Source organism: Delphinapterus leucas, chromosome 1 (genome assembly GCF_059928025.1).
Source record: "Delphinapterus leucas isolate spDelLeu-1000000601 "Yukka" chromosome 1, BTC_Dleu_Yukka2, whole genome shotgun sequence".
Lineage (NCBI taxonomy): Eukaryota > Metazoa > Chordata > Mammalia > Artiodactyla > Monodontidae > Delphinapterus > Delphinapterus leucas.
In genome coordinates this window covers 181,595,987-181,613,490 of record NC_143129.1, presented here as the reverse complement: position 1 = coordinate 181,613,490, position 17,504 = coordinate 181,595,987, and the positions used below count along the sequence as shown (strand labels likewise).

The 17,504-nt window shown below is 54.5% G+C and overlaps 1 non-coding gene across 1 annotated transcript; it reads left to right on the top strand.

Annotated features, from left to right (window-relative positions):
• The first annotated feature begins 2,001 nt into the window (after window positions 1-2,001).
• Window positions 2,002-2,105, top strand: LOC115803890 (U6 spliceosomal RNA). Its single transcript, XR_004024691.2, has one exon. It is a non-coding gene; the product is annotated as a U6 spliceosomal RNA (small nuclear RNA).
• Window positions 2,106-17,504: the final 15,399 nt, after the last annotated feature.

The following is a 17,504-nucleotide window of genomic DNA, read 5'->3' as shown; positions in this document are numbered from 1 at the left end:
GACCTGGGGACCCTGCCCATGTCATATAGAAGAGGACCATTTCCATATGGAAAGAGCTGAGCAGCTCACTTGCTTGTAGACAGGTGTCCCCTGGCTCCTTGAGATTTAATCACTGAGGATGCTTTGGAAACTGGAGAGATTTGAGGGTCCCTCTTTGCCCGTCCCTGGAGCCCGCTCAAGCAGCATTTTCACTGGTAACGGAAAGTGGCAGTCTTAAGGGGGCAATTCTTTGTAAAGGGTCCCTTAGGATTGGGGTCTAGGGTGGAGAAACTCAGAGCCCAGCTACTCCTGTGGCCTCCGAGGCACAGTGTGAGCGACCTGGGGACTCATGCCAGGCATTCCTTCATGGGCCCTAAGCCCCAGCCCCCCACCCCCCCACCCCGCCCTGAGACGACACAGTGCAAGTCACCCATAGGTCTCCTGCCACACAGAGCTAAAGAACTTCAGAGAAACCTTGGTGGACATACACCCCAAAACTCTCATTTTTCCAGTGAGGACGCTGAGGTCCCAACAGCTTTGTTTGACACTGGGGCACCCACCCTGTCAGCTGTAACCTGTATAAAAACACCTACATTCGGGGCTTTGGATTCAGAGCCAGCCATAAACAGAGGAAGGGGGGCTAGGAGACAGATGAGGAGGGATCAAACTGATCGACCTCAGCCCCCAAAAGGCCTCCATCTCATTTGTGAAATGAACAGGCTGGACAGATGTTCCCTAAACCTCTGATGGCCTCGGGTTCCATGGGGGCCAAGAAGCTGGGCATGGGACAGGGGTAGGGGGCCGAATCAGCATGGGGCCATAGGGGAGCTCTGTGAAAAGTCATCTGTTACTTCCATCCATTCGGCATCTCGTTTTTCATATCTTAATCGCATCAGAATGATGGATGGTCACGGATTACAGATTACAGATTACAACCCCAGATTACATCATGGGGTTAATTTATTACATTTTTGAATACCCACTTGCTGGGAGACTGTTTTTCAAAGGTATTTGCATATCTTTCACCATAACAACAATGTGTAGGAGGGCATCTGGGAGGGAAGGATGGATGTTTAGGAGGGGAGAGAGCTTATTTGCCAACTGAAGCAGGTTCCTGAGGGTCTGCAATGGGAACAGAGAGCAAATCACTCCCTAGAGACATTTAAATTGAAACTAAGAGAAGGTGAGATGCAAGAAAGTTTTGCAAAGACTGCACGGGTGAAGGAAGATTCCTGGGGTTCACTGAACAGCACACAGTGAGTGAATGGGGTATAATAACAAGCAATGAAGTGTCCAGACCCCTAAGATGCTTCCAGAGTCCCTCCCATTCTCACCATCCTGATCACAGGACATATTATCCATCCCATCCCTGCCTAAGGTTCCCAGGACACCAAACACAGGGAGGTGGGAGGAGCCACAGAGTCAGCACGTATAGCCCGGTGACAATCCCACTGATACCACGATATTCAGGAACCCAGCCAGCTGGGATGCCCCCTGAGCAGAGGCCCAGCCTCATTCATTCTCTTAGTCCAGCACCTCACCAGTGCCTGGCCAAATCCAGGCTCTGAATGAATGTGTGTCCAATGAGCAAATGAAAGAATGAAGACGTGAAATGATGGTGGGCAGTGTCTCACTGCCACTTGCCTGACGTGAATCCTAATTTAGTCTGGATGAGGGGCAAAGACCTCTGATTTCAGTGCTTGGGCTCTAGGTGGTGGTGTGCAGAGAAAAGCTGCTTTCACAAATGAAGCAAGAGCTGCGGATTACTCACTACGGTGCCCCTCACACCCACTGGGCTGCTGCTTCTCTCCCCACCACTGCCCCTTAACCAGCTGTGAGGCCTTCCCTCTCTGAGTCTCAATTTCCTCACCTGTAGAATGGGATCATGGCAGCACCAATTCCACAGAGTTGAGTAAGAAGTAAGTGAGATAATGTTTGTAAAACTATAAAGTGCACAATGCCTGGCACATAAATGCCTAATTACTGGCTGTTATGACAATGATGTTAAGATTGACACACACCTTGCTAGCTTCGGCAACACATATACAAAAATTGGAACGATACAGAGGTTAGTGTGGCCCCTGTGCAAGGACGACACGCAAATTTGTGAAGCGTTCCACGTTTTTCTAAAAAAAGAGTGGATATATGTGTATGTATAACTGATTCACCTTGCTGTACACCTGAAAGCTATCACAACCTTGTAAATCAACTATACTCCAATAAAAATTCTAAAAAAAGATCGACACACACTATCTAAGCCCCTAGAGCAAACACTCTGAACCAGCCATCATGCCTTTCAAATCCCCATCCAAAACATCCGGAGCTGTGCCCCTCTTGCCAGTTCCATTTCCCAAGGCAGCAGGCAGCCCCCAAGATGCCCTTAAGGTGGGCATGCATCCTCATGGCCCGAGATGCCTAAAGACAAGTGGCTGCGGCTGAAGACAGCTCTTCTCCCCACTCGTCTAGTCTTCTGGTGTGAGGCCCAACCTGCCCAGCTGCCCCAGATCCTGGGGTCCACTGCTGACCTCAGACCCAGGTCAGAGCCCTGACCTTAGGCCAGTAACACTGGGCGGCTTCCAATAGTTCAACCGGGGCAAAGCCCGCATGCCATTCCGTCCCTGAAGTTCTGCTGATTCCGCAGTGTCATTGACACCTTGTTGGTCAGGGGGACCTGACAGGTCATCTTTTCTTAAACTTTGAACTTTTATCCACAGAAATGCACAGAGACACTAAATGTTTTCCACAATTTTAGGGGTTGCCGGGACCTCTGAAGTCATCCTCAACCACAGGGTAAGAACACTTGATCCAACTCAACTGCCACTTTTTAAAAATAACTGCTTTATTGAGATATAATTCACAAACCATAAAGTTCATCCTTTTAAAGCAGGCAATTCAGTGGTTTTTAATATAGTTGCAAAGTTGTGCGTCAATCACCACTATCTAATTCCAGAACATTACCATCATCCCAGAAAGAAAACCCCCCGCATACACTGGCAGCCACTTCCCCAATCTCGCCTTCTGCCAGCCCCTGGCAACCAACCACTAGTCTACTTTCTGTCTCTATGGACTTGCTTATTCTGAACATTTCATGTAAATCATGTGGCCTTTTACGTCTGGTTTGTTTCACGTAGCATTCATGTTTTCAGGGTTCACCAAACTGCGGCATGTACTGGTACTTCATTCTTTTTGTGGCCAAATAATATTCTGCTGTATGAATATACCACATTTTGTTTATCCACTCCTCACGTGATGGATATGTGAGTTGTTTCCACTTTGGCCATTCAAACATGGGGAAACAGACCCAAAGTCACCATAACCTAGATGGGATAGGAGTCCAGACCTCTCTCCTAACATCCACCTTTTCCTGCAGCATTGCTCTGGGAGGACCCAGAGAACAGAGAGTCCAAGCATGGCAAAAGATCGCCCCACTGGCGAATAGCCATTGCAACAGCATTTGAACCAGAGGATCCAATAACTTGCTTCCGGTTCAGTAAATGCTGGGCCACAGCTTCATCCTTGACAGAGAGAATCATACCCACTGTCCCCCTCCCAGGCCCAAGCCACCATCACCTCTTCTCTGCCACTGTTCCTAGCTGTTCTCCCTGCTTTTGTCCTTGCCAAATGCAGTCTATTCTCAACTTTGGGAATCAGAGTGAATTTGTTAAAACCTAAGTCAGATCATGTCTCTGCTCTGCTCACAACCCAATCCATCCTCGTGCCTGCCCATCAGGCTGATAATATCACGATAACAATAGCAGATAACTATTCTAGAGCATATCCTGTGGGGTCAGGACCTTAGGAACATTATCTCCTTACACAGGCCACTGCACTTAATCCTTGAGCCCTGAGAGTTACGGATAACGGTGAGCTCAGAGAGGTTAGGCCCCTTGCCCAAGCCTACGGGGAATGAATGACAGCAGAAGAGGGGCCCAGGCATCTAACCCGACTACAGAGCGGAGCTCTTAAAACTCTGAGCCATAATTTGTCACGCTGGAGAAAGAAGAAAACAGTCGAAATGGAAGCCGCTGGGCCAGCTCTGGGCGCCAGGCAAGACTGCTGCTTCCCGCGAACGCGGGCCCGCCCCACCGCTCTCTGATCTTTGCAGCGCCTGCGGCCCCCCTGACCCCGCGGTGAGTTATGGGGGCCGCGGGACCCATAACACAGCATTCCGGGACTCCCAGGGTCGGCAGGACGCGGCACCCTGCTCTGTGATGGATGAGCCACCCCTAGCGCTGGCTTTGTCCTGCCTGGGCCGGGTTGGGGACCTACTTTGGACGGGGCGTGGCGAGAGGCGGACCGCGCGCGCGCGCGCGCGCGCGTGTATGTGTGTGTGTGTGTGTGTGTGTGTGTGTGTGTGTGTGTGTTGGGTAGGGGTATTGTCTTTTTCCCTTCCCTCCCAGGGTGTGTGAGTGGGGAGCGGACACTAGCGCAGCCGTCAGTGCTCCCCAGTCTCACCTGGTAGCGCTTTGAAGACCCCCCTGGACCCCCACGTCGAAGAGCGACCCCTCCCTGAACCTCGCCCCCAACTCTGCGCACTTTCGGAGGCTACTGAGGCCCCGCGGTGCCCCGTTCCTCCTCCCTCGCACAGGGCATTTCTTCCGTCCCATTTGACAGCCTAGGCGGAATAATCCTTTTGGGGAACCGCCGGCCTCTGCGCTGCACAGACGCTGCCGCAGCTGAGCGCTCAGCTCCGATCCATTGTTGGGGTCCGCCAGGGACCCCCTGCCGCGGCCCTTTGTCGCCCGCTCCCTGCTGGGCCGCTCCAGATGCGCCACCGCTGCCCGCGCCCCGCCCGTCCCACGCGCCCCGGGCCGCGCCGAGGCGGCTCTTCCGCACCGGGAGGAGTGGGCCCGCCTCTCCCGGTGCCTGCACGGCCGCCCGGCTGCGCCCGCCTTTGTCTACCTTCTTTGTCTGCCCCGCGCCTTCGCGGCGGCGGCGGCTAGGCCTCTGGGGAGGGGTCCCGGAACGCCGAGCGCAGCTGGCGAGGGCGCGCTGGCTGGGAGCGCGCGGGGCCCGGCCCGGCCCGGCCCGGGGCTGCCCCTCGGCTGGGGGCAGTGGAGCCCGCTCGCCGCCGCCCCTCCCCCGTCCCCTCCGCGTGCTCCCGCCCCCTTCCCTCACGCCCGCCCCTCCCCCTTCCCTCCAGCCCAGCTCAGCCTCGGCACATCCTCCTGCCGCCCGCGCACCTCTCCGCGCGGTCCCGGCTTCGCGGCTCGGCCTTCCGCTGCGCTCGGCTCCCGCAGGCGCACGGCCCCGCGCCCCTCGGCCCCTGCCCCGCCGGTTGGACAGGTAAGGCTTGGCCTTGGCCCGCCCCTGGCTCCGCCCTCCCGCCTCACCTGGCTGCGCGCCGGGACAAAGGTGGGCTACCTGGAGCGCTCAGGGGCGGGGCGCGCCGGGGACTGAGGCTGGAGGTGAGGATGCTGCTTTCCTCCCTGCCCTCCCGGCCCTCGGACCCGTCGGTCAGTGGGTCCGCCGCTCCGCTCCTCGCCGCGTCTCCCCTCGGCTCCTGGCTCTGCTCCTGGGCCCCTCATCCGCCCGCCTTCTGCCGGACACTCACTTTTCCACGTTCTGACACTGCCTAGCGTGCGCCCTTGCCGCCCTCTTTCGGACGCGGCTCTCGCCCACTCTCCTCCTCGGCACTAGCCTTCTCCCTCTGGGACCCGGTCTCTCTTTGTCTCTCTGTCTCTGAGTCTCCCGGTGGTCTCTCAGGCTGGGGACCCCAATCTGACATCGTTTGAAGAAGATTGGAAGATTCCCTAAGCTCCGGACAGAGCTGGCAGGAGTGCCCTCTGCTTCTTTCGAGGCTGCCTACGGGGCTGGGGTGTGTTGCAGGTAGAGGGAGGTTCCGGCTGCGCCCCCCGCCAGCACTGCCCAGTTCCTCGCGCTAGCAACCCCGACAGCGCTGGCCTCGCTCTTCTGGCCCCGGCTCAGGCTCCCTCCCTCTCCACTGCTGGCTTTTCTCCAACCGCGCGCCGGGGTCTCAGGCTCCTTCGGGAGCCGAGGTTTGAGTGGTGAGACTTCTTGGGTTTCCCGCCAAGTCTTGCCTTACTACACTGCGTGCTCCCTCTGCCCTCGCCTCTGTCTGGTCTCTCTTGCATGGAGCCGTCTTCCATGCTGCCCACCTCCCAGCCTGGTGGCATGCAAGAAGTGTCCCAGTACTGGTTCAGTACCACCCCTCTGGGGTCAGGCAGACGGAGGCTGAGGGAGTGACCTTGGACAAAGGGATGCACTTCTCTGAGCCTCAGTGCCCCCTTCATAAAACGGGGATAATAGCACCTACCTACAGGGATATATGTGAAAGCAGTGAAAAAAACATATCGGATGCCAGCGAGGCACACACTCGGTGGCCACGGGGGATTCTACAGTCCCAGTCCCTGGGTGGGGTGGGGATAGGGGGTCCACAGAAAGGGGGAAATGGATCAAAAATTCAGGCTTAGAGACACTGCAGAGAAACCTGACTGTGGCCCCTCCCGTATCATGGTCACCTCCCCCTACACACTGTTACTGGCACTCTTCTTTCTTTCTCTCCCTCCTCCTCTCTGCTTGTCCTAAAATCGGAGCTTAAAAATCAGAAAGAAAAGAGTGTCTGCTTTCAAAATGAGATCAATGTGGCTGTGTCGATGTTGCCAACAGCTGGTCATTGATCATGAGGCATCCATGTGACTCATTCCCAATTCTGAATCTCTGTCTTGCACCCATTTCTTTTTTAATGGCTCTCGCTCACGAGCCATTTCCTTTCCTCTGGGGGGGATTGTCTTTTGGACCCTGCACCTGTTGTGTAATCACCCAAACCCTCTGACCGTCGTCTATGTCATCGCGACAGGTGACACACCACCCCAGGAGTCGGGCAGTGATGTGGGCTTAGGGCCATAATGAGGGCAACTTCGGAAGAGGGACATCTTCTCCCGGCTGGAAAGTTCCAGGTTCCCCTAGCTGAGCTTTTTTTTCAGCCACAGCCAGAGCTAGCAACTAGTGCCTTTCTCTTTAGAGAGGCAAGAATGGGACTGGAAACACCCACAGACACACACACACACACAGACACACACACACACCCCATGCAGACTCCTGCTCACAATCCTTTCTGCCACTTTCTCTGCCTCCCTTCCCACCGTTCAATTCACCCTGCTTCGCATCCCTAAATCCCTCCATAGCTCCCTGTTTCCACTAAATTAACTATGCTGCCTGCCTCCCATCACACCCCCTGTCGGCATCTTGGGTTTCAGCCATGACGGAGGGCCGATCATCTCCACGCCCTGACTGCCTCCGAGCTTTTGCTAGGGCTCTCCCCTCTAACTAAAATGTGTCCCCTTGCAGGCCAAGGTCAGATGGCCCCCCCTTGCCTCCCTGTCTCTCCCGTGGTCTGCACTTCCCTGGGCGGGGCTGGGTCCTGTTCCACTTGGGTTTCCAGTGCCTGAGACACAGCAGGCACACAGCAGCACAGCACGTGCTCTGTCCATATTTGTTCTAATATATGGAATCCTTGGCCAAGGAGATAGGAATGAACTGACAATTGCAAGCCACAGGTTATCCGTGGGTTCCACTGGGTCCTGCTGGCCAGGCCAGGGGCAGAGTTGGCCCTAGGGCAGACTGGTGAGGTTGTGGAGCGGGGAGCAAGCCTCCTGGAAAGTCGCTGTGGTACTGGGGGCTCTGCACGCCTCCAGAAGATGAGGATGATTTCTGTGCCTGATGCGAGCAGAGGAAATCGGCTAGACAGGGAACTGACTGCCCAAGTTCAGCAGACTAGCTTAGCAGCTACGTGACCTGGACCTTCACTTGCCTCAGCCAGAAACGTGGCAGAGCTGGGGTTTGCATCCTGGCCTCCCTGACTCCACAGCCTGGGAAGAGCACGAGCTGGGCATGTTCCCGGGATGGGGAGATGTCATACTAACATCTCTCCACTGGCCCATTCAGGTGCCATCCGCCTCTCTTGCTGTTCCAGGCCCTCTGCTTGTCCTACCCCAGCCCTTCCTCTCACGTGGGCCACCATAGCCAATGGAACACAGGCCTCCCCAGGAAGGACCCTGCCACTAGAGGCCCTGCCCCGCTCATACCAGTTCCCAGCTTTGGCAGCCTCGCACACCGCAACACCATGGCCTGGCATTGACCATCTGGGACACATCCCTGAGTGAGTGTAGGGGTACCGGTGCTAGAATCCAGAGCAGTTGGGATAAAGTAATTGCAGACCTCAAGTTTTTAGGGGCCCCCTCTGTGCCAGGCTCCGGGTTAAGGCCCCCACCACGTGTCATCCCTGAAAGTCACAGCGTCAGCACTAGTATTAGTTACCGAGTTAGCATGAGGCGTGGTCAAAGAGTCTGCCTTTGGAGTCAGGTGGCCACAGGTTCAAATCCCAGCTCTACCACTCACTCTACTGTGTAACCTTGAGCAAATCCTTCAAATCTTTGTCCCCATGTTGAACCATTGTTACTATTGTTATTACCTGAAAAGTACTGTCCACTTCAATGGGCTGAATTATAAACTAGGTAATACATAGAAAGCTCTAAGCCTAGAGTAGCTGGTACCCTAGAAATGACACCCAAGCAAACATTCATTTTTCAGGTGTGGGATTGAAGCCCGGAGAGGTTAATTGACTTGCCCAGGGTCATACAGCTATTAAATGCTGGAGCCAGGATTCACACCCAGGCTTGTCTGACTCCAGGTGTCTTTCTACTCCACACTGAGCTCTGCCAGAACTGACAGTGGGCATTTTGTCACTCGATTAAGTGATGGGTGCAACCAAATTGTCTGGGAGCCAAGATAATGAAATTTGGGGAATAGGGGGCCAGGAGGATGGCTTAGGAGAGGAGGAGGGGTGGCGAGTACCTGTAATGTAGCAGGAGGCAGGACTCCGCTCCCTCCCCCCAAAACAACAGGCCTACATCAGTTTTCCCGAGGTGTGAGGCCTCAGGGGGGTGGGAGTTCCCAAGGCTGCTGTTGGAAATAATAAAAGCAGATGGTGCTGCCCCTGCGGAAAGCCAAACCTCATTTGCCAAGACAATGGTCCCCTCCAGGCTGGCCCGGGCCTGTGTTGACCTGCCCCACCGAAGCCATCCATCACCCCACCGAGGACTGAGGACGTGGCCACCTGTGCCTGCCCCCATGCACACGCAGGCACAGATGCACAAACACTTCCAGGAACCCACCCCCAAGCCCCACTCCCGCTCTTTCCCCTCCTCATAATAACAACAGCTACTGTTTATTGCACCCTTACTGGGTACCACTCACTCTGTATACCTTTGCCTCCCCTCATTCTCGCAACCTCCAGCATTTTACAGGAGAGGAAACCGAGGCTCAGAGAGGTCAAATGACTTGCCCAAGGTCACACAGCTCTTTCCGCTCTGGTCAGGGGGGGCTCTCCCATGGCTCAGCGTAATGGATTTGGGCTGACATTTTTGTGTTTGAATCAATAATAATTACATCTGTGCCTCAGTCTTTCATTAGGTCTGTGGCCTCCCTGCCAGGTCAGAGTGGGGACACCTGGAGGGCAAGGACTGTGTCTTTGCTCACAGAATAGAAGCTCCCTGCAGCGAAGTGTATGTTTTCCCCATGTTCTGGGAACGTCCAAGGCCAGAGCTGTGTCTCCCCTATCAGACTGGGAAATCCCCCTGTTACGCTGGAGGCTTCCTGGGGCAGGGGCTGCTTTTCTTGCTCAGACTGAGAGCTCCCTGAGGACAGGAGCCGTGTCTCATCAGTCTAAGAGTCCTCCAAGGCAAGACCTAGATCTTCCCTGTTACAGTGGGAGCTCCCCAGGGCCAGGGCTATTGTCCCCAATCAGACTGGCAATTTTCAGAAGCAGGGACAAGGTCTTCAGACTAGAGCAGTTTCCCTTGCATGGCATCCAGGTCCTGCACCCAGAGGAGCTCAGCAAGTGGTGACTATCTGGTTCACTGTCCCTGGCAGTCTCCACCCTGGGGCTCTACGGGTCAAGAGGCAGAGTTCTCTGTGTGAGGCCAGGTTGGCACAAAGGCACGTGTAGGGGTAGGTGGGGCTCTGGCTGTTCTGAGGCCTAGGGGGGGCTGAGAGGCCCCTTCCTATTGGACAGGTGGCACTTTGGGGGCACAGAGCCTCAGGGCGGCAGGGGAGATGGGTAGGGACTAGCTCAGGACTGTCAAGGCCAGTCCACCGATGAGTACCCCCCAGGGCAGATGTTTCAACTCTTATCTCCCCTCCCCCCTTCCAGGAAGCTCATCTTTGCTGCCTTCCATCCCATCTACACTGCCTGAATTCCTTCCATACCTGGAAACCTCCCCTTCCCCAATCACACAGAAGTCCTCATTTCCTAAATAGTGAAATCTCATGACAGGCTAATAATCCCATTTCACAGACAGGGAAATTATGACTCACGATGAGGTGTGATGGTGGGAGGATCGTGGGAGGGGCTAGGGAGACAGAATCTAGCCCCAAATTGACTTGGGAAGAGCCCAGCCCAAGAATTTAGGATCCCCCTCCTCTCCCCCACTGTCATTGAGGACATAACTATTTTTGTTTTTTGTTTTTTTTAACATCTTTATTGGAATATAATTGCTTTACAATGGTGTGTTAGTTTCTGCTGTATAACAAAGTGAATCAACTATACATGTACATACATCCCCACATCTCCTCCCTCTTGCGTCTCCCTCCCACCCTCCCTATCCCACCCCTCTAGGTGGTCACAAAGCACCGAGCTGATCTCCCTGTGATAGGCGGCTGCTTCCCACCAGCTATCTATTTTACATTTGGTAGTATATATATGTCCGTGCCACTCTCTCACTTCGTCCCAGCTTACCCTTCCCCATCCCCATGTCCTCAAGTCCATTCTCTACATCTGTGTCTTTATTCCTATCCTGCCCCTAGGTTCTTCAGAACCTTTTTTTTTTTTTTTTAGATTCCATATATATGCGTTAGCATACGGCATTTGTTTTTCTCTTTCTGACTTACTTCATTCTGTATGACAGTCTCTAGGTCCATCCACCTCACTACAAATAACTCAATTTCGTTTCTTTTTATGGCTGAGTAATATTCCATTGTATATATGTGCCACATCTTCTTTATCCATCCATCTGTCGATGGACACTTAGCTTGCTTCCATGCCCTGGCTATTGTAAATAGAGCTGCAATGAACATTGGGGTACATGACTCTTTTTGAATTATGGGACATAACTATTCTGATTGAACAATTACAACTACTCATTTTCCAGCCCTGGGGGAATCCACTCCCCCTAAAGAAGACGGGAACCTGCTGTCTTAGGTGCTCTAAGACCCCAACTGGAGTTCCAGGTTTGTGGAGCTGACTACCAGGTGGCCCCACTGTCCACTGTTCTAAGAGCAGAAGAGGGTACCTGGGGATGGCCACCTCCATTGTCTGATTCCAGCCATTCCAGGAAGTGTCCAGTCAAGTCATGAGGAGGTGCCAGAGGGAAGAGTCAGGCAGATAATTCCAAGTTAGAGCATTCCTAAAATCTTCACGGCAGTATGGAAACAAAATCAGAGAGAATTCCTGCATCTCACAAAATCTGTCCTAAGCACTACTGACCTGGGGTTCTGGGCATACAAACACTGCCCCCAGGGCTCCCAGGGATGAGAGTGGAGTGAGAGTTCTTTATATATTAAGGAGTTAATCTCTTGTCTGCTGTATGAGTTGCAGAAATGTCCACTGAAGAGTTTTAAGCAGGAAAGCTAGTGTCCGATTTGTTCTTCTGACCACAAAGTGGAGGATGTTTGGGCGATAAGCTGGGGCCTGGGCAGACAGCAGCACCGAAGGATGTTTGTGTTACTGGAAACATGGCAGGGAATGTGGCAAGAGTTCTGTGATAAGGGGGCACCTACACAGAGTCCAGTCTGGCCTGAGGCAGCTACTGTGAAGGACAGAATTCAGCCCTTAGTGTCAGGGTCCCCAGAGATGCCCAGCAGGCCACAAAACTCCAGACCCACTTCCCCCATGAGCCGGGAGAGCTCATCACCTGTGGCTAAGAATACTGGCTCCCAGATTGCCCCAGAGGAAGGCTGGGTTCTCTTAAGGGAGCAAGATCCCCTTGGAGATGTTTCTTGGCCTCTCAGGGGTAGAGGTCACTTCTGGTCCAGGTTTAGCAGAAGGCAGCTACCTTCCAGTTTCTTATGAGCTAAAGAGGGTTAGGATGTTTCCATGTGGAGGGTCCTTTCAAGACCTGAGCTGTGGCCAGGGGAGTGGCAGGAATCAGGGCCCCTTCCTGTTCAGATCCCTGACCCCCAGCACTGTGCACCCCTTTCTGAAGAGCCCTTGAAAGATAGAAGTGTCCCAGTCATCCCAGAGACCCCTGTACTGGTCTCAGGATGCCCATCCCAGCGGCTCGGTGGGTTAGGGTTTCATCTGGGTGCTGGGGGTCAGTCACGGTTAGAGAGGTGACCAAAGCAAGGCAGAGCTCCTCCAAAAGCGAGTGAGAGGGAGGGATGGCCCAGGAATGGGCTTGTTATCATCACGCCTGGCTGTGTTTTGTCTTTTTTTTTTTTTTTTGGCCGAGCTGCTTGCGGGATCTTAGTTCCCCGACAAGGGATTGAACCTGTGCCCTCGGCAGTGAAGGCGCAGAGTCCTAACCACTGGACCGCCAGGGAATTCCCACGTTTTGTCTTTGAACATTCACAAATATGTCCTCTGAATTCATGCTACTTCACAATACCTGTCCCTGGTCCCTGGGGGATCACTCCAGAACCTGGAGGATATGATGTGTCATCCCTCCCCACAGGGGGCTGTCAGTTGGATAGACAGACAGATGGAGGAGTCTTGTCACTGTGGATCATAAATTCCTAGGCTCCCTTGGCAGACCAAGCCCTCGAGACCATCTAATCTAACCCAGTGATCCAGTGGTCTTCCCCTAGTGCGCCCCCCCCATTATTTTTTGCGCAGTACGAATCATCTCCCATGAAATCTTATCCACAATCCCAACATATAAAATCAATAAAGGCAGCATTTTACGAGCGGTGTAGCACCTCACCAACACCACCAATAATCTCTTCCCCAAACCAAAACGTTCTCCGTTTCGTGCAGATACAGTTTCAAGCCCTACATGCCGTCAGACTCTCTTCAGCTTCTCCTCCATGGAGATGCTGTGTGACCACTGTTATGCCCCCAATGTACAATATTGCCCATTTTACAGTAAGTCAAAGAGAAAGAAGAAGCTGTCTTCAATGGTATAAAAGCAGGCTGTGGATGTCAGTTGCATTTGTCGATATGAGACCGAGCCTCTAACAGGCTTTGGTGGTTGGTGTCCAGAAAATCCTGGAACATGTCAATAAGTAGCTGCAAATGGCAACAGTTCTTTTAAACTGCTCACCTCGCATCCCTGGAACACTCTGCAGTGACCCGGGAGAAGGCCAGGTTATTGTGGGGCTGTGCCCGAGTTAAAAGTGTGTAGAGGACGCATTTGAGAGTGTCTGTTGTTTTCACCTACAGTTTTCAAAATAGCTTAACAAATATTTTTTAAAAGTGAGGTTAGAATCAAAGGCTTAGAGAACCCCTGAAACATCTCTACCAAATATGGTGGCTCAAATGCGTCACTTTCACACACGAGAAGGAGACGCAGGGTCAGGGAGGGGGGTTGACGGCCAAGTTCTCCTGGGGGGTGGTTGTCTGGCTCACAGCCTGGACTGAGCGTCATAATCCCTAGGCTCCATCAGAGCATCACTGATATTCCTGGCCCAGGATTCCCATCGGACCCCCTTCAGCCAGCACTGCTCCCACCTCCCACCCCCCTACCCGCCCCCTTCTCCCGTCCAACCCATCAGGCATCGGGTGAGCTGATCAGTAAAGGAGGAATTCAGGCCTCACTGTTGTCTGCCAGGCAGGTGGGCAGGAGCTCCCCTAGTCGCCCGGCCCCCAAGTGCGAGGCTGTTGTGGGGACGGGGGAGGAGGCTCAGGAATCAAAGCGAGCTCCGGGCTCCATCAGCTGCCCTCATTTGCATTAACACTGCCTCCCTGCAGGCTTCTGGATGGAGACCATGCTGGCAGTTCAAATCTGCACAGTATGGGGACAGGATAAGGGCGCGAGACAAGCCCCTTTCCCCTCCTTTGTCAGTTTCATCTTCCCAGCTGCCTGGTCCCCGCTCCGGGGCCCTGACTGCACTCACAGCAATGGCAGGAGGTTACGTGGGGGAGGTAGGCGACCCCCGGTGAAGCTCAGTGGACGGGCGATGGGGTGCAGAGAGAGCCCAGGCCTTGAGGTGGGGCTTTGTCACTCACCAGTGCTGTCACCTTGTGTTTGTGGGTTACCCTCCCAGAGCCTGGGTTTCCTCATTTTAAAAATAATGGAGAACAACCTGCCCTGTGCAGGGCAATTGAGAGGATTCAATAAGAAACGGATGAAGTAAGCTTGTAAGAGCCTGGGCTTTACAACTGCTCAGGGAGTGGCAGCTCCTATGATGACGATTGCTCTTGTTCAGTTTAGTTTTTAAGGAGTCACTAGTAGATCTCTGTTGTGAGACGGCTGTCTCGGGGTTCTGGGTGGTTCTCTTGTCCCGGGCGACTGAAAGCTGTTGAGCGTCCCCAATCCTGAGGGAAAGCTACCCAGGCCCCAAAGAGCAGGCTTTATGCGCAAACCTTGGGCAGAACCATCCCAGGCTGATGGGGGTGGGGCACCTGCTGCCCCTTTTCTCCCGGCTGCTTGGTGCTCTGGGAGGCAGCCTCCAGCTGGCTTCCAGACCGGCAGAGTGGATTGGAGCCCGCATCGCTGTGGATCCTTGGTGCGGCTTCTCTAGCAGCCTGTGTTCCCCAAGTGGCTCTTTGCCAGGCTGGCATCTTGGCTGCTGGAATGTGCCAAGATTCAAGTACAAATGCTGTGGGCTTGGGGACAGGGTTCCATGCGGTCTTCAGGGCAAAGAGGTGTCAGCATTCCCAACCCTCACTTAGCTGTCTCCTTCTCTCTCTCTCTGCCGCACACACAAACATGCACACGCACACCCTCCCTGGGAATTCTTTATGATCTTCTGCTCAGGTGTCAGTTTGATTCCATCCCGATCCGTAGTTGTCAGTGCCTGTTATTTGCAGGGTCTTGTAAATCTGACAGGGACAGAGGGGAAAGGGATCTTCCCCAGATCTTCTCAGGGACTTTATTTATTTATTCTAATATTTATTTACTTATCTGGCTGCGCCGGGTCTTAGTTGCGGTGTGCGGGATCTTTAGTTGTGGTGTGCGGGATCTTTAGTTGCGGCGTGCGGGATCTTTTATCTGTGGCACGTGAGATCTAGTTCCCCGACCAGGGATCGAACCCGAGCCCGCTGCATTGGGAGCGTGGAGCCTTAACCTCTGGACCACCAGGGAGGTTCCTAGTCGGGGACTTTAAAAAAGGCTGATTGCCCCAGCAGGAAATGAGCCAGGCAGAGCTGTGTGGGAGCCCCGAGGGGGGAGTTTGCTGCCAGAAGGGACATTTGGGATGAGTCCCAGAAGATGGGCAGGAGTTCCACAGAGACAGAGATGAGGGTGAAGAGGAGAGGCTGTTCCGGGCAGAGGGAACAGCCTCAGCGAGAAGAGAGAGACAGGAAAGATGGGAGGTGCTCGAGGCCCAGGGCATCGTCTCTATTGGCTGTGACGGGGAGGAAATAGAAGTCAGGGCTGCAAAGTTAGGTGGGGGCCACATTATACAAGATCTTGAGTGCCACAGTGAGGAGTCTGTGGTTAAATGGGAAATGGATAGGGAGCCATGGACAGTTCTGGGCAGGAGAGGGTCAGGATCAGAGTACTTTGGCAGCAGTGTGGGCTGGGTCCAGGGGCTGGACGGGGCTGATATCCATCCAGGAGAGGGATGGCCTCTCAGGTGCTTCAGCCTGCACGCTGAAATCCCCGCTCCCTGCCCCAGGCTGGCTGCGTACATGATTTGTGGGGTGCAAAGGGTGGGAGGGAACAAAGATGGCACTGAAGTTGGGGTTCCTGGGTATGATGAACAGACCCATGGCCACTGGCAAGGGCTTGGTAAGAGGACTTCATTGGGAGAGATGGCAAGTATGGGTGGGGTCGTGATGCATGGGGGTGTAGGGTTGGGATGGGGCTGGACTTCAGCTCCTGGCTCTGCAGGGGAGGAGCTGTCCTCTGGGACTAGTGCCGAGGCTGGTCACCGAGCTCAGAGGCTGGCTCGGGGTCACTGATCGGCCTCATGTGTGTCCACAGGGACAGCACGCTGCCCATACACGCCGTGGGGCTGCCCACCCCTCACCCCTCTGCCAAGCCTCATCTGGTCCCTTGCCTGCACTTTTTTTTTTTTTTTTTGGTGGTAAGCGGGCCTCTCGCTGTTGTGGCCTCTCCCGTTGCAGAGCACAGGCTCCGGACACGCAGGCTCAGCGGCCATGGCTCACGGGCCCAGCCGCTGCGCGGCATGTGGGATCTTCCCGGACCAGGGCACGAACCTGTGTCCCCTGCATTGGCAGGCAGACTCTCAACCACTGCGCCACCAGGGAAGTCCCCTCTATGTTTTTTAAAATTGAGATGAAATTCACATAATATAAAATTAACCATTTTATAATTCAGTGGCATTAGTACATTCATAGTGTTGTGTAGCCACAACAGATCTGTTTTTTTTGTTCGTTTGTTTGTTTTTGCGGTGCGCGGGCCTCTTACCGTTGTGGCCTCTCCCGTTGCGGAGCACAGGCTCCAGACGCACAGGCTCAGCGGCCATGGCTCATGGGCCCAGCCGCTCTGCGGCATGTGGGATCCTCCCAGACCGGGGCACGAACCCGTGTCCCCTGCACCGGCAGGCCGACTCTCAACCACTGCGCCACCAGGGAAGCCCCTGCCTGCACTTTCTGGGTGTCCCACCTTGCTCCTCTCTACTCTCAAGGTGGAGGGATTCTGTTCACCGGGCCAGTGTCCCAAAGGTCCCCTGTTGATGGTGTTCTGTGGGTTTCTCCCAGGTTATCGATGTGATGTCCCCACAGGACAGAAGGGCGGGGCTGGGTCAGGGCAGCATCCAACACAGACTCAGCCTTTTTCAGCCACAGGGAGAGGAGGGTGGAGTCTGGTAAATGCAGCCTGGCATCTGCCTGAGGCCTGGAAATAGGGTTTGAGGGGTCCCCGGAGGCAGAACAATGCTTGACTGACAGGCCTCTCAAAGGGCCCCTCCTTCTCCCACCTGGCTGCCTCAGGAGTGCAGGCCTTGCCTGAGCACCGGCCTCCCCGGCCCTCATTATGGAAAGGCTGGGGCTGAGGCTGGTGGGGCAGAGCCCAGGGCAGTAGAGGCCCGCACCTGCCAGGGGACCACTACACGCCAGTTGGGGGATGAAGGAGCAGCAGGATAACAGGAGGCTGGTGACCAGGCGAGCTGGGGAGGAACCGCTTCCCTCCCCCAGACCCCTCACTCTTCCCAGGGTGGGTCCACCTGTCCTCCCCAGCCACTTCAAGGGCCCCTCACTCAGCGTTGGCTAACGGTGAACCTGGGGTGGAATGGCCAGTGCAGGGGCTGCAGGAACTGAGGGGGCTGGAGGGAGAGAGCCAGCAGTCATCCCCAGGCCACCAGCCTTTCCTCAGCCCTGGGCAATTACAAGGCCACAAATCACAAGGAAACGGTTGTGTAAGCACCTTTGTGAACCTAAT